We start from the raw sequence: 17166 nt of genomic DNA, 5'->3' as shown, positions 1-17166 counted from the left end.
ATATCTACACCGCTATCTGTATGAACATGGAAATATCTACACCGCTATCTCTATGAACATGGAAATTTCTACACCGCTATCTGTATGAACTTGGAAATAGCTACACCACTACCTGTATGAACATGGAAATATCTACACCGCTATCTGTATGAACATGGAAATATCTACACCGCAGTCTGTATGAACATGGAAATATCTACACCGCTATCTGTATGAACATGGGAATATCTACACCGCTATGTGTTTGAACATGGAAATATCTACACCGCTGTCTGCATGAAAATGGAAATATCTACACAGCTACGTGCATATACATGGAAATATCTACACAGCTATCTCTTAACACATGGAAATAACTACACCGCTATCTCTATAAACATGGATATATCTACACAGCCATCTGTATGAACATGGAAATATCTACACCGCTATCTGTATGAACATGGAAATATCTTCACCGCCATCTGTATGAACCTGGATATGTCTACACATCCATCTGGATGAACATGGAAATATCTACACCGCGATCTGTGTGAACATGGAAATATCTACACCGCTATCTGTGTAAACATGCATACATCTTCACCGCTATCCATATAAACATGGAAATAACTACACCGCTATCTGTATAAAAATGGAAATATCTACACCGCTATCTGCATGAAAATGGAAATATCTACACAGCGATCTGCATATACATGGAAATAACTTCAAAGCTATCTCGTTACACATGGAAATAACTACAGCGCTATCTCTATCAACATGGATATATCTACACTGCCATCTGTATGAACATGGAAATATCTGCACCGCCATCTGTATGAACATATAAATATCTACACCACCATCTATATTATGATGGAGATATCTACACCGCTATCTGTAAAAACTTGGAAATATCTACACCGCTATCAGTATGAACATGGAAATATCTACACCGCTATCTCTATGAACATGGAAATTTCTACACCGCTATCTTTATGAACATGGAAATAGCTACACCACTAACTGTATGAACATGGAAATATCTACACTGCTATCTGTATGAACATGGAAATATCTACACCGCAGTCTGTATGAACATGGAAATATCTACACCGCTATCTGTATGAACATGGGAATATCTACACCGCTATGTGTTTGAACATGGATATATCTACACAGCCATCTGGATGAACATGGATATATCTACACAGCCTTCTGGATGAACTTGGAAATATCCACACCGCTATCTGTGTAAACATGCATACATCTTCACCGCTATCTGTATAAACATGGAAATATCTACACCGCTATCTGTATGAACATGGAAATATCTACACCGCTATCTGTTGGAATATGGAAATATATACACCGCTATCTGCATGAAAATGGAAATATCTACACAGCTATCTGCATGAAAATGGAAATATCTACACAGCTATCTGCATATACATGGAAATATCTACACAGCTATCTCTTTACACATGTAAATAACTACACCGCTATCTGTATGAACATGGAAATATCTACACCGCCATCTGTATGAACATGGAAATATCTACACCGCTTTCTGTGTAAACATGCATACATCTTCACCGCTATCTGTATAAACATGGAAATATCTACACAGCTGTCTGTATGAACACGGAAATATCTGCACCGCTATCTGTATGAACATGGAAATATCTACACTGCTATCTGTTTGAACATGGAAATATCTACACGGCTATCTGCATGAAAATGGAAATAACTACACTGCTATCTGCATACACATGGAAATATCTACACAGCTATCTCTTTACACATGGAAATAACTACACCGCTATCTGTATGAACATGGAAATATCTACACCGCCATCTGTATGAACATGGAAATATCTACACCTCCATCTGTATGAACATATAAATATCTACACCGCCATCTGTATTAAGATGGAGATATCTACACCGCTATCTGTATAAGCATGGAAATATCAACACAGCTATCTGTATGAACATGGAAATATCAGCCCATCTATCTGTATAAACATGGAGATATCTACACCGCTATCTGTATGAACATGGAAATATCTACACCGCTATCTGTATGAACATGGAAATATCTACACCGCTATCTGTATGAACATGGAAATATCTTCACCGCCATCTGTACGAACATGGATATATCTACAGAGCCATCTGGATGAACATGGAAATATCTACAACGCCATCTGTATGAACATATAAATATCTACACCGCCATCTGTATTAAGATGGAGATATCTACACCGCTATCTGTATAAGCATGGAAATATCAACACAGCTATCTGTATAAACATGGAAATATCTACACCGCTATCTGTATAAACATGGAAATATCTACACCGCTACCTGTATAAACATGGAAATATCAGCACCGCTATCTGTATGAACATGGAAATATCTACACCGCTATCTGAATGAACATGGATATATCTACACAGCCCTCTGGATGAACATGGAAATCTGTACACCGCTATCTGTGTAAACATGCATACATCTTCACCGCTATCTGTATAAACATGGAAATATCTACACCGCTATCTCTATGAACATCGAAATATCTACACCGCTATCTGTTTGAAGATGGAAATATATACACAGCTATCTGCATGGAAATGGAAATATCTACACAGCTATCTGCATATAGATGGAAATATCTACACAGCTATCACTTTACACATTGAAATATCTACACCGCTATCTGTATGAACATGGAAATATCAGCACCGCTATCTGTATGAACATGGAAATACCTACACCGCTATCTGTATGAACATGGAAATATCTACACCGCTATCTGTATGAACATGGATATATCTACACAGCCCTCTGGATGAACATGGAATTATCCACACTGCTATCTGTGTAAACATGCATACATCTTCACCGCTATCTGTATAAACATGGAAATATCTACACCGCTATCTGTATGAACATGGAAATATCTACACCGCTATCTGTTTGAAGATGGAAATATATACATCGCTATCTGCATGAAAATGGAAATATCTACACAGCTATCTGCATATAGATGGAAATATCTACACAGCAATCTCTTTACACATGGAAATAACTACACCGCTATCTGTATAAACATGGAAATATGAGCACCGCTATCTGTACGAACATGGAAATATGTACACTGCTATCTGTACGAACATGGAAATATCTACACCGCTATCTGTATGGACATGGAAATTGCTACACCGCTATCTGTATGAACAGGGAAATATCTACACCACTATCTGTATGAACTTGGAAATATCTACACCGCTGTCTGTATGAACATGGATATATCTACACAGCCATCTGGATGAACATGGAAATATCTCCACCGCTATCTGTAGGAACATGGAAATATCTACACCGCTATCTTTGTAAACATGCATACATCTTCACCGCTATCTGTATAAACATGGAAATATCTACACCGCTATCTGTATGAACATGGAAATAGCTACAACGCTACCTGTATGAACATGGAAATATCTACACCGCAATCTGTATGAACATGGATATATCAACACAGCCATCTGGATGAACATGGATATATCTACACTGCTATCTGTGTAAACATGCATACATCTTCACCGCTATCTGTAAAAACATGGAAATATCTACACCGCAATCTGTATGAACATGGAAATATCTACACCGCAATCTGTATGAACATGGAAATATCTGCACCGCCATCTGTATGAACATATAAATATCTACACCGCCATCTGTATTAAGAAGGAAATATCTAAACCGCTATATGTATGAACACGGAAATATCTACACCGCTATCTGTATGAACATGGAAATATCTACACCGCTATCTGTGTAAACATACATACATCTTCACCACTATCTGTATAAACATGGAAATATCTACACCGCTATCTGTATGAACATGGAAATATCTACACCGCTATCTGTTTGAAGATGGAAATATATACACCGCTATCTGCATGAAAATGGAAATATCTACACAGCTATCTGAATATACTTGGAAATATCTACACAGCTATCTCTTTACACATGGAAATAACTACACTGCTATCTGTATGAACATGGAAATATCTACACCGCCATCTGTATGAACATGGAAATATCTGCACCGCCATCTGTATGAACATATAAATATCTACACCGCCATCTGTATTAAGAAGGAAATATCTAAACCGCTATATGTATGAACACGGAAATATCTACACCGCTATCTGTATGAACATGGAAATATCTACACCGCTATCTGTTTGAACATGGAAATATCTACACCGCTATCTGCACGAAAATGGAAATATCTACAATGCTATCTGCATATACATGGAAATATCCACACAGCTAACTCTTTACACATGGAAATAACTACATTGCTATCTGTATGAACATGGAAATATCTACGCCGCCATCTGTATGAACATGGAAATATCTGCACCACCATCTGTATGAACATATAAATATCTACACCGCCATCTGTATTAAGATGGAGATATCTACACCGCTATCTGTATAAACATGGAAATATATACACCGCTATCTGTATAAACATGGAAATATCTACACCGCTACCTGTATGAACATGGAAATGTCTACACCGCTATCTGTATGAACATGGAAAAATCTACACCGCTATCTGTATGAACATGGATATATCTACACAGCCCTCTGGATGAAAATGGAATTATCCACACCGCTATCTGTGTAAAGATGCATACATCTTCACCGCTATCTGTATAAACATGGAAATATCTACACCGCTATCTGTATGAACATGGAAATATCTACACCGCTATCTGTAGGAACATGGAAATATCTACACCGCTATCTGTTTGAAGATGGAAATATATACACCGCTATCTGCATGAAAATGGAAATATCTACACAGCTATCTGCACATACATGGAAATATCTACACAGCTATCTCTTTACACATGGAAATAACTGCACCGCTATCTGTATGAACATGGATATATCTACACCGCCATCTGTATGAACATGGAAATATCTGCACCGCCATCTGTATGAACATAATTATCTACACCGCCATCTGTATTAAGATGGAGATATCTACACCGCTATCTGAATAAACATGGAAATATCTACACCGCTATCTGTATAAACATGGAAATATGTACACCGCTATCGGTATAAACATGGAAATATCTACACCGCTACCTGTATAAACATGGAAATATCAGCACCGCTATCTGTATGAACATGGAAATATCTGCACCGCCATCTGTATGAACATATAAATATCTACACCGCCATCTGTATTAAGAAGGTAATACCTAAACCGCTATATGTATGAACACGGAAATATCTACACCGCTATCTGTATGAAGATGGAAATATATACACCGCTATCTGTGTAAACATGCATATATCTTCACCGCTATCTGTATAAACATGGAAATATCTACACCGCTATCTGTATGAACATGGAAATATCTACACCGCTATCTGTATAAACATGGAAATATCAGCACCGCTATCTGTATGAACATGGAAATATCAGCCCCTCTATCTGTATGAACATGGAAGTATCTACACCGCTATCTCTATGAACATGGAATTATCTACACCGCTATCTGTTTCAACATGGAAATCTCTAAACCGCTATCTGCATAAAAATGGAAATATATACACAGCTATCTGCATATAGATGGAAATATCTTCACAGCTGTCTCTTTACACATGGAAACAACTACACCGCTATCTGTATGAACATGGAAATATCTTCACCGCCATCTGCATGAACATGGAAATATCGGCACCGCTATCTGTATGAACATTGAAATATCTACACCGCTATCTGTATGAAGATGGAAATATCTTCACCGCTATCTGTTTGAACATGGAAATATCTACACCGCTGTCTGCATGAACATGGATATATCTACACAGCCCTCTGGATGAACATGGAATTATCCACACCGCTATCTGTGTAAACATGCATACATCTTCACCGCTATCTGTATAAACATGGAAATATCTACACCGTTATCTGTATGAACATGGAAATATCTACACCGCTATCTGTTTGAAGATCGAAATAGATACACCGCTATCTGTATGAACATGGAAATATCTACACCGCTATCTGTATGAACATTGAAATATCTACACCGCTATCTGTATGAAGATGGAAATATCTTCACCGCTATCTGTTTGAACATGGAAATATCTACACCGCTGTCTGCATGAAAATGGAAATATCTATACAGCTATCCGCATGTACATGGAAATATCTACACAGCTATCTCTTTACACACGGAAATAACTACTCCGCTATCTCTATAAACATGGAAATATCTGCACCGCCATCTGTATGAACATGGATATATCTACACCGCTATCTGTAAGAACATGGAAATATCTTTACCGCCATCTGTATGAACATGGATATATCTACACAGCCATGTGTATGAACATGGAAATATCTACACCGCTATCTGTATGAACATGGAAATATCTACACCGCTATCTGTACGAGCATGGAAATATCTTCACCGCCATCTGTATGAAAATGGATATGGCTACACAGCCAACTGGATGAACATGGAAATATCTACACCGCGATCTGTATGAACATGGAAATATCTACACCGCTATCTGTGAAAACATGCATACACCTTCACTGCTATCTGTATAACCATGGAAATATCTACACCGCTATCTGTATGAACATGGAAATATCTACACCGCTATCTGTTTGAACATGGAAATATCTAAACCGCTATCTGCATGAAAATGGAAATTTCTACACAGCTATCTGCAAATACATGGAAATATCTACACAGCTATCTCTTTACATGTGGAAATAACTACACCGCTATCTGTATGAACATGGAAATATCTTCACCGCCATCTGTATGAACATGGATATATCTACACAGCCATCTGGATGAACATGGAAATATCTACACCGCTATCTGTATGAAGATGGAAATATCTACAACGCTATCTGTGTAAACATGCCTACATCTTCACCGCTATCTATATAAACATGGAAATATCTACACTGCTATCTGCATGAACATGGAAATATCTACACCGCTATCTGTTTGAAAATGGAAATATCTACACTGCTATCTGCATGAAAATGGAAATATCTACACAGCGATCGGCATATACATGGAAATATGTACAAAGCTATCTCTTTACACATGGAAATAACTACAGCGCTATCTCTATAAACATACAAATATCTACACCGCCATCTGTATGAACATGGAAATATCTGTACCGCCATCTGTATGAACATATAAATATCTACACCGCCATCTATATTAAGATGGAGATATCTACACCGCAATCTGTATAAACTTGGAAATATCTACACCGCTATCTGTATAAACATGGAAATATCTACACCGCAATCTGTATAAACATGGAAATATCTACACCGCTACCTGTATAAACATGGAAATATCAGCACCGCTATCTGTATGAACATGGAAATATCTTCACCGCTATCTGAACATGGAAATATCTACACCGCAATCTGCATGAAAATGGAAATATCTACACAGCTATCTGCATATACATGGAAATATCTACGCAGCTATCTCTTTACACATGGAAATAACTACACCGCTATCTCTATAAACATGGCAATATCTACACCGCCATCTGTATGAACATGGAAATATCGGCACCGCCAACTGTATGAACATATAAATATCTACACCGCCATCTGCATTAAGAAGGAGATATCTACACCGCTATCTGAATAAACATGGAAATATTTACACCGCTATCTGTATAAACATGGAAATATCTACACCGCTATCTGTATAAACATGGAAATATCTACACCGCTACCTGTAAAAACATGGAAATATCAGCACCGCTATCGGTATGAACATGGAAATATCTACACCGCTATCTGAACATGGAAATAGCTACACCGCTATCTGAATGAACATGGAAATATCTTCAACGCCATCTGTATGAAGATGGATATATCTACACAGCCATCTGGATGAACATGGAAATATCTACACCGCTATCTGTATGAAGATGGATATATCTACACCGCTATCTGTGTAAACATGCATACATCTTCACCGCTATCTGTATAAACATGGAAATATCTACACTGCTATCTGTATGAAAATGGAAATATCTACACTGCTATCTGTTTGAACATGGAAATATCTACACCGCTATCTTCTTGAAAATGGAAATATCTACACAGCAATCTGCATATACATGGAAATATCTACAAAGCTATCTCTTTACACATGGAAATAACTACAGCGCTATCTCTATAAACATACAAATATCTACACCGCCATCTGTATGAACATGGAAATATCTGCAATGCCATCTGTATGAACATATAAATATCTACACCGCCATCTATATTAAGATGGAGATATCTACACTGCTATCTGCATGAAAATGGAAATATCTACACTGCTATCTGCATATACATTTAAATATCTACACAGCTATCTCTTTACACATGGAAATAACTACACCGTTATCTGTATGAACATGGAAATATCTACACCGCCATTTGTATGAACATGGAAATATCTACACCGCTGTCTGCATGAAAATGGAAATATCTACACAGCTACGTGCATATACATGGAAATATCTACACAGCTATCTCTTAACAGATGGAAATAACTACACCACTATCTCTATAAACATGGATATATCTACACAGCCATCTGTATGAACATGGAAATATCTACACCGCTATCTGTATGAACATGGAAATATCTTCACCGCCATCTGTATGAACCTGGATATGTCTACACAGCCATCTGGATGAACATGGGAATATCTACACCGCGATCTGTATGAACATTGAAATATCTACACCGCTATCTGCGTTAACATGCATACAACTTCACCACTATCTGTATAAACATGGAAATAACTACACCACTATCTGTATAAACATGGAAATATCTACACCGCTATCTGCATGAAATTGGAAATATCTACACAGCGATCTGCATATACATGGAAATATCTTCAAAGGTATCTCGTTACACATGGAAATAACTACAGCGCTATCTCTATAAACATGGAAATATCTACACCGCCATCTGTATGAACATGGAAATATCTGCACCGCCATCTGTATGAACATATAAATATCTACACCGCCATCTATATTATGATGGAGATATCTACACCGCTATCTGTAAAAACTTGGAAATATCTACACCGCTATCTGTATGAACATGGAAATATCTACACCGCTATCTCTATGAACATGGAAATTTCTACACCACTATCTGTATGAACTTGGAAATAGCTACACCACTACCTGTATGAACATGGAAATATCTACACCGCTATCTGTATGAACATGGAAATATCTACACCGCAGTCTGTATGAACATGGAAATATCTACACCGCTATCTGTATGAACATGGGAATATCTACACCGCTATCTGTTTGAACATGGAAATATCTACACCGCTGTCTGCATGAAAATGGAAATATCTACACAGCTACGTGCATATACATGGAAATATCTACACAGCTATCTCCTAACACATGGAAATAACTACACCGCTATCTCTATCAACATGGATATATCTACACAGCCATCTGTATGAACATGGAAATATCTACACCGCTATCTGTATTAACATGGAAATATCTTCACCGCCATCTGTATGAACCTGGATATGTCTACACATCCATCTGGATGAACATGGAAATATCTACACCGCGATCTGTGTGAACATGGAAATATCTACACCGCTATCTGTGTAAACATGCATACATCTTCACCGCTATCCGTATAAACATGGAAATAACTACACCGCTATCTGTATAAACATGGAAATATCTACACCGCTATCTGCATGAAAATGGAAATATCTACACAGCGATCTGCATATACATGGAAATAACTTCAAAGCTATGTCGTTACACATGGAAATAACTACAGCGCTATCTCTATCAACATGGAAATATCTACACCGCCATCTGTATGAACATGGAAATATCTGCACCGCCATCTGCATGAACATATAAATATCTACACCACCATCTATATTATGATGGAGATATCTACACCGCTATCTGTAAAAACTTGGAAATATCTACACCGCTATCTGTATGAACATGGAAATATCTACACCGCTATCTCTATGAACATGGAAATTTCTACACCGCTATCTTTATGAACATGGAAATAGCTACACCACTAACTGTATGAACATGGAAATATCTACACTGCTATCTGTATGAACATGGTTATATCTACACAGCCAACTGGATGAACACGGAAATATCTACACCGCTATCTGTATGAACATGGAAATATCTAGACCGCTATCTGAATGAACATGGAAATACCTTCACCGCCATCTGTATGAACATGGATATATCTACACAGCCATCTGGATGAACATGGATATATCTACACAGCCTTCTGGATGAACTTGGAAATATCCACACCGCTATCTGTGTAAACATGCATACATCTTCACCGCTATCTGTATAAACATGGAAATATCTACACCGCTATCTGTATGAACATGGAAATATCTACACCGCTATCTGTTGGAATATGGAAATATATACACCGCTATCTGCATGAAAATGGAAATATCTACACAGCTATCTGCATGAAAATGGAAATATCTCCACAGCTATCTGCATATACATGGAAATATCTACACAGCTATCTCTTTACACATGTAAATAACTACACCGCTATCTGTATGAACATGGAAATATCTACACCGCCATCTGTATGAACATGGAAATATCTACACCGCTTTCTGTGTAAACATGCATACATCTTCACCGCTATCTGTATAAACATGGAAATATCTACACAGCTGTCTGTACGAACATGGAAATATCTGCACCGCTATCTGTATGAACATGGAAATATCTACACTGCTATCTGTTTGAACATGGAAATACCTACACGGCTATCTGCATGAAAATGGAAATAACTACACTGCTATCTGCATACACATGGAAATATCTACACAGCTATCTCTTTACACATGGAAATAACTACACCGCTATCTGTATGAACATGGAAATATCTACACCGCCATCTGTATGAACATGGAAATATCTGCACCGCCATGTGTATGAACATATAAATATCTACACCGCCATCTGTATTAAGATGGAGATATCTACACCGTTATCTGTATAAACATGGAAATATCTACACCACTATCTGTATAAACATGGAAATATCTACACCGCTATCTGTATAAACATGGAAATATCTACACCGCTACCTGTATAAACATGGAAATATCTACACCGCTACCTGTATAAACATGGAAATATCAGCACCGCTATCTGTGTGAACATGGAAATATCTACACCGCTATCTGTATGAACATGGAAATATCTACACAGCTATCTGTATGAACATGGAAATATCTACACCGCCATCTGTATGAACATGGAAATATCTGCACCGCCATCTGTATGAACATATAAATATCTACACCGCCATCTGTATTAAGTTGGAGATATCTACACCGCTATCGGTATAAACTTGGAAATATCTACACCGGTATCTGTATAAACATGGAAATATCTACACCGCTATCTGGATAAACATGGAAATTTCTACACCGCTACCTGTATAAACATGGAAATATCAGCACCGCTATCTGTAGGAACATGGAGATATCTACACCGCCGTCTGTATGAACATGGATATATCTACACAGCCATCTGGAGGAAGATGGAAATATCTACAACGCTATTTGTACGAACATGGAAATATCTACACCGCTATCTGTATGAACATGGAAATAGCTACACCGCTATCTGTATGAACATGGAAATATCTACACCACTATCTGAACATGGAAATATCTACACCGCTATCTGTATGAACATGGATATATCTACACAGCCATCTGGATGAACAAGGAAATATCTACACTGCTATCTGTATGAACATGGAAATATCTACACCGCTATCAGTGTAAACATGCATACATCTTCACCGCTATCTGTATAAACTTGGAAATATCAACACCGCTATCTGTATGAACATGGAAATATCTGCACCGCTATCTGTATGAACATGGAAATATCTACACCGCTATCTGTTTGAACATGGAAATATCTACACGGCTATCTGCATGAAAATGGAAATATCTACACCGCTATCTGCATATACATGGAAATATCTACACAGCTATCTCTTTACACATGGAAATAACTACAACGCTATCTGTATGAACATGGAAATATCTACACCGCCATCTGTATGAACATGGAAATATCTGCACCGCCATCTGTTTGAACATATAAATATCTACACCGCCATCTGTATTAAGATGGAGATATCTACACCGCTATCTGAATAAACATGGAAATATCTACACCGCTATCTGTATAAACATGGAAATATGTACACCGCTATCGGTATAAACATGGAAATATCTACACCGCTACCTGTATAAACATGGAAATATCAGCACCGCTATCTGTATGAACATGGAAATATCTGCACCGCCATCTGTATGAACATATAAATATCTACACCGCCATCTGTATTAAGAAGGTAATACCTAAACCGCTATATGTATGAACATGGAAATATCTACACCGCTATCTGTATGAAGATGGAAATATATACACCGCTATCTGTGTAAACATGCATATATCTTCACCGCTATCTGTATAAACATGGAAATATCTACACCGCTATCTGTATGAACATGGAAATATCTACACCGCTATCTGTATAAACATGGAAATATCAGCACCGCTATCTGTATGAACATGGAAATATCAGCCCCTCTATCTGTATGAACATGGAAGTATCTACACCGCTATCTCTATGAACATGGAATTATCTACACCGCTATCTGTTTGAACATGGAAATCTCTAAACCGCTATCTTCATAAAAATGGAAATATATACACAGCTATCTGCATATAGATGGAAATATCTTCACAGCTGTCTCTTTACACATGGAAACAACTACACCGCTATCTGTATGAACATGGAAATATCTTCACCGCCATCTGCATGAACATGGAAATATCGGCACCGCTATCTGTATGAACATGGAAATATCTACACCGCTATCAGTATGAACATGGATATATCTACACAGCCCTCTGGATGAACATGGAATTATCCACACCGCTATCTGTGTAAACATGCATACATCTTCACCGCTATCTGTAAAAACATGGAAATATCTACACCGTTATCTGTATGAACATGGAAATATCTACACCGCTATCTGTTTGAAGATCGAAATAGATACACCGCTATCTGTATGAACATGGAAATATCTACACCGCTATCTGTATGAACATTGAAATATCTACACCGCTATCTGTATGAAGATGGAAATATCTTCACCGCTATCTGTTTGAACATGGAAATATCTACACCGCTGTCTGCATGAAAATGGAAATATCTATACAGCTATCCGCATGTACATGGAAATATCTACACAGCTATCTCTTTACACATGGAAATAACTACTCCGCTATCTCTATAAACATGGAAATATCTGCACCGCCATCTGTATGAACATGGATATATCTACACCGCTATCTGTAAGAACATGGAAATATCTTTACCGCCATCTGTATGAACATGGATATATCTACACAGCCATCTGTATGAACATGGAAATATCTACACCGCTATCTGTTTGAACATGGAAATATCTAAACCGCTATCTGCATGAAAATGGAAATTTCTACACAGCTATCTGCAAATACATGGAAATATCTACACAGCTATCTCTTTACATGTGGAAATAACTACACCGCTATCTGTATGAACATGGAAATATCTACACCGCTATCTGTATGAACATGGAAATATCTACACCGCCATCTGTATGAACATGGAAATATCTACACCGCTATCTGTGTAAACATGCATACATCTTCACCGCTATATGTATAAACATGGAAATATCTACACAGCTGTCTGTATGAAAATGGAAATATCTATACAGCTATCCGCATGTACATGGAAATATCTACACAGCTATCTCTTTACACATGGAAATAACTACTCCGCTATCTCTATAAACATGGAAATATCTGCACCGCCATCTGTATGAACATGGATATATCTACACCGCTATCTGTAAGAACATGGAAATATCTTTACCGCCATCTGTATGAACATGGATATATCTACACAGCCATCTGTATGAACATGGAAATATCTACACCGCTATCTGTATGAACATGGAAATATCTACACCGCTATCTGTACGAGCATGGAAATATCTTCACCGCCATCTGTATGAAAATGGATATGGCTACACAGCCAACTGGATGAACATGGAAATATCTACAAAGCGATCTGTATGAACATGGAAATATCTACACCGCTATCTGTGTAAACATGCATACACCTTCACTGCTATCTGTATAACCATGGAAATATCTACACCGCTATCTGTATGAACATGGAAATATCTACACCGCTATCTGTTTGAACATGGAAATATCTAAACCGCTATCTGCATGAAAATGGAAATTTCTACACAGCTATCTGCAAATACATGGAAATATCTACACAGCTATCTCTTTACATGTGGAAATAACTACACCGCTATCTGTATGAACATGGAAATATCTTCACCGCCATCTGTATGAACATGGATATATCTACACAGCCATCTGGATGAACATGGAAATATCTACACCGCTATCTGTATGAAGATGGAAATATCTACAACGCTATCTGTGTAAACATGCCTACATCTTCACCGCTATCTATATAAACATGGAAATATCTACACTGCTATCTGCATGAACATGGAAATATCTACACCGCTATCTGTTTGAAAATGGAAATATCTACACTGCTATCTGCATGAAAATGGAAATATCTACACAGCGATCGGCATATACATGGAAATATGTACAAAGCTATCTCTTTACACATGGAAATAACTACAGCGCTATCTCTATAAACATACAAATATCTACACCGCCATCTGTATGAACATGGAAATATCTGTACCGCCATCTGTATGAACATATAAATATCTACACCGCCATCTATATTAAGATGGAGATATCTACACCGCAATCTGTATAAACTTGGAAATATCTACACCGCTATCTGTATAAACATGGAAATATCTACACCGCAATCTGTATAAACATGGAAATATCTACACCGCTACCTGTATAAACATGGAAATATCAGCACCGCTATCTGTATGAACATGGAAATATCTTCACCGCTATCTGAACATGGAAATATCTACACCGCAATCTGCATGAAAATGGAAATATGTACACAGCTATCTGCATATACATGGAAATATCTACGCAGCTATCTCTTTACACATGGAAATAACTACACCGCTATCTCTATAAACAAGGCAATATCTACACCGCCATCTGTATGAACATGGAAATATCGGCACCGCCATCTGTATGAACATATAAATATCTACACCGCCATCTGCATTAAGAAGGAGATATCTACACCGCTATCTGAATAAACATGGAAATATTTACACCGCTATCTGTATAAACATGGAAATATCTACACCGCTATCTGTATAAACATGGAAATATCTACACCGCTACCTGTAAAAACATGGAAATATCAGCACCGCTATCGGTATGAACATGGAAATATCTACACCGCTATCTGAACATGGAAATAGCTACACCGCTATCTGAATGAACATGGAAATATCTTCAACGCCATCTGTATGAAGATGGATATATCTACACAGCCATCTGGATGAACATGGAAATATCTACACCGCTATCTGTATGAAGATGGATATATCTACACCGCTATCTGTGTAAACATGCATACATCTTCACCGCTATCTGTATAAACATGGAAATATCTACACTGCTATCTGTATGAAAATGGAAATATCTACACTGCTATCTGTTTGAACATGGAAATATCTACACCGCTATCTTCTTGAAAATGGAAATATCTACACAGCAATCTGCATATACATGGAAATATCTACAAAGCTATCTCTTTACACATGGAAATAACTACAGCGCTATCTCTATAAACATACAAATATCTACACCGCCATCTGTATGAACATGGAAATATCTGCAATGCCATCTGTATGAACATATAAATATCTACACCGCCATCTATATTAAGATGGAGATATCTACACTGCTATCTGCATGAAAATGGAAATATCTACACTGCTATCTGCATATACATTTAAATATCTACACAGCTATCTCTTTACACATGGAAATAACTACACTGTTATCTGTATGAACATGGAAATATCTACACCGCCATCTGTATGAACATGGAAACATCTGCACCGCCGTCTGTATGAAAATATAAATATCTACACCGCCATCTGTATTAAGATAGAGATATCTCCACTGCTATCTGTATAAACATGGAAATATCTACACCGCTATCTGTATATACATGGAAATATCTACACCACTACCTGTATAAACATGGAAATATCAGCACCGCTATCTATATGAACATGGAAATATCTACACCGCTATCTGTATGAACATGGAAATATCTACACCGCTATCTGTATGAACATGGAAATATCTACACCGCTATCTGTATGAACATGGAAATAACTACACCGCTATCTGTGTAAACATGCATACATCTTCACCGCTATCTGTATAAACATGGAAATATCTACACCGCTATCTGAAAGAACATGGAAATACCTACACAGCTATCTGTTTGAAGATGGAAATATATACACCGCTTTCTGCATGAAAATGGAAATATCTACACAGCTATCTCTTTACAGATGGAAATAACGACACTGCTATCTGTATGAACATGGAAATATCTACACCGCCATCTGTATGAACATGGAAATATCTGCACCGCCATCTGTATGAACATATAAATATCTACACCGCCATCTGTATTAAGAAGGAAATATCTAAACCGCTATATGTATGAACACGGAAATATCTACACCGCTATCTGTATGAACATGGAAATATCTACACCGCTATCTGAACATGGAAATATCTACACCGCTATCTGCACGAAAATGGAAATATCTACAATGCTATCTGCATATACATGGAAATATCTACACAGCTATCTCTTTACACATGGAAATAACTACATTGCTATCTGTATGAACATGGAAATATCTACACCGCCATCTGTATGAACATGAAAATATCTGCACCGCCATCTGTATGAACATATAAATATCTAC

Source organism: Gorilla gorilla, chromosome 11 (genome assembly GCF_029281585.2).
Source record: "Gorilla gorilla gorilla isolate KB3781 chromosome 11, NHGRI_mGorGor1-v2.1_pri, whole genome shotgun sequence".
Taxonomy (NCBI): domain Eukaryota; kingdom Metazoa; phylum Chordata; class Mammalia; order Primates; family Hominidae; genus Gorilla; species Gorilla gorilla.
This window is presented reverse-complemented; position numbering follows the sequence as displayed.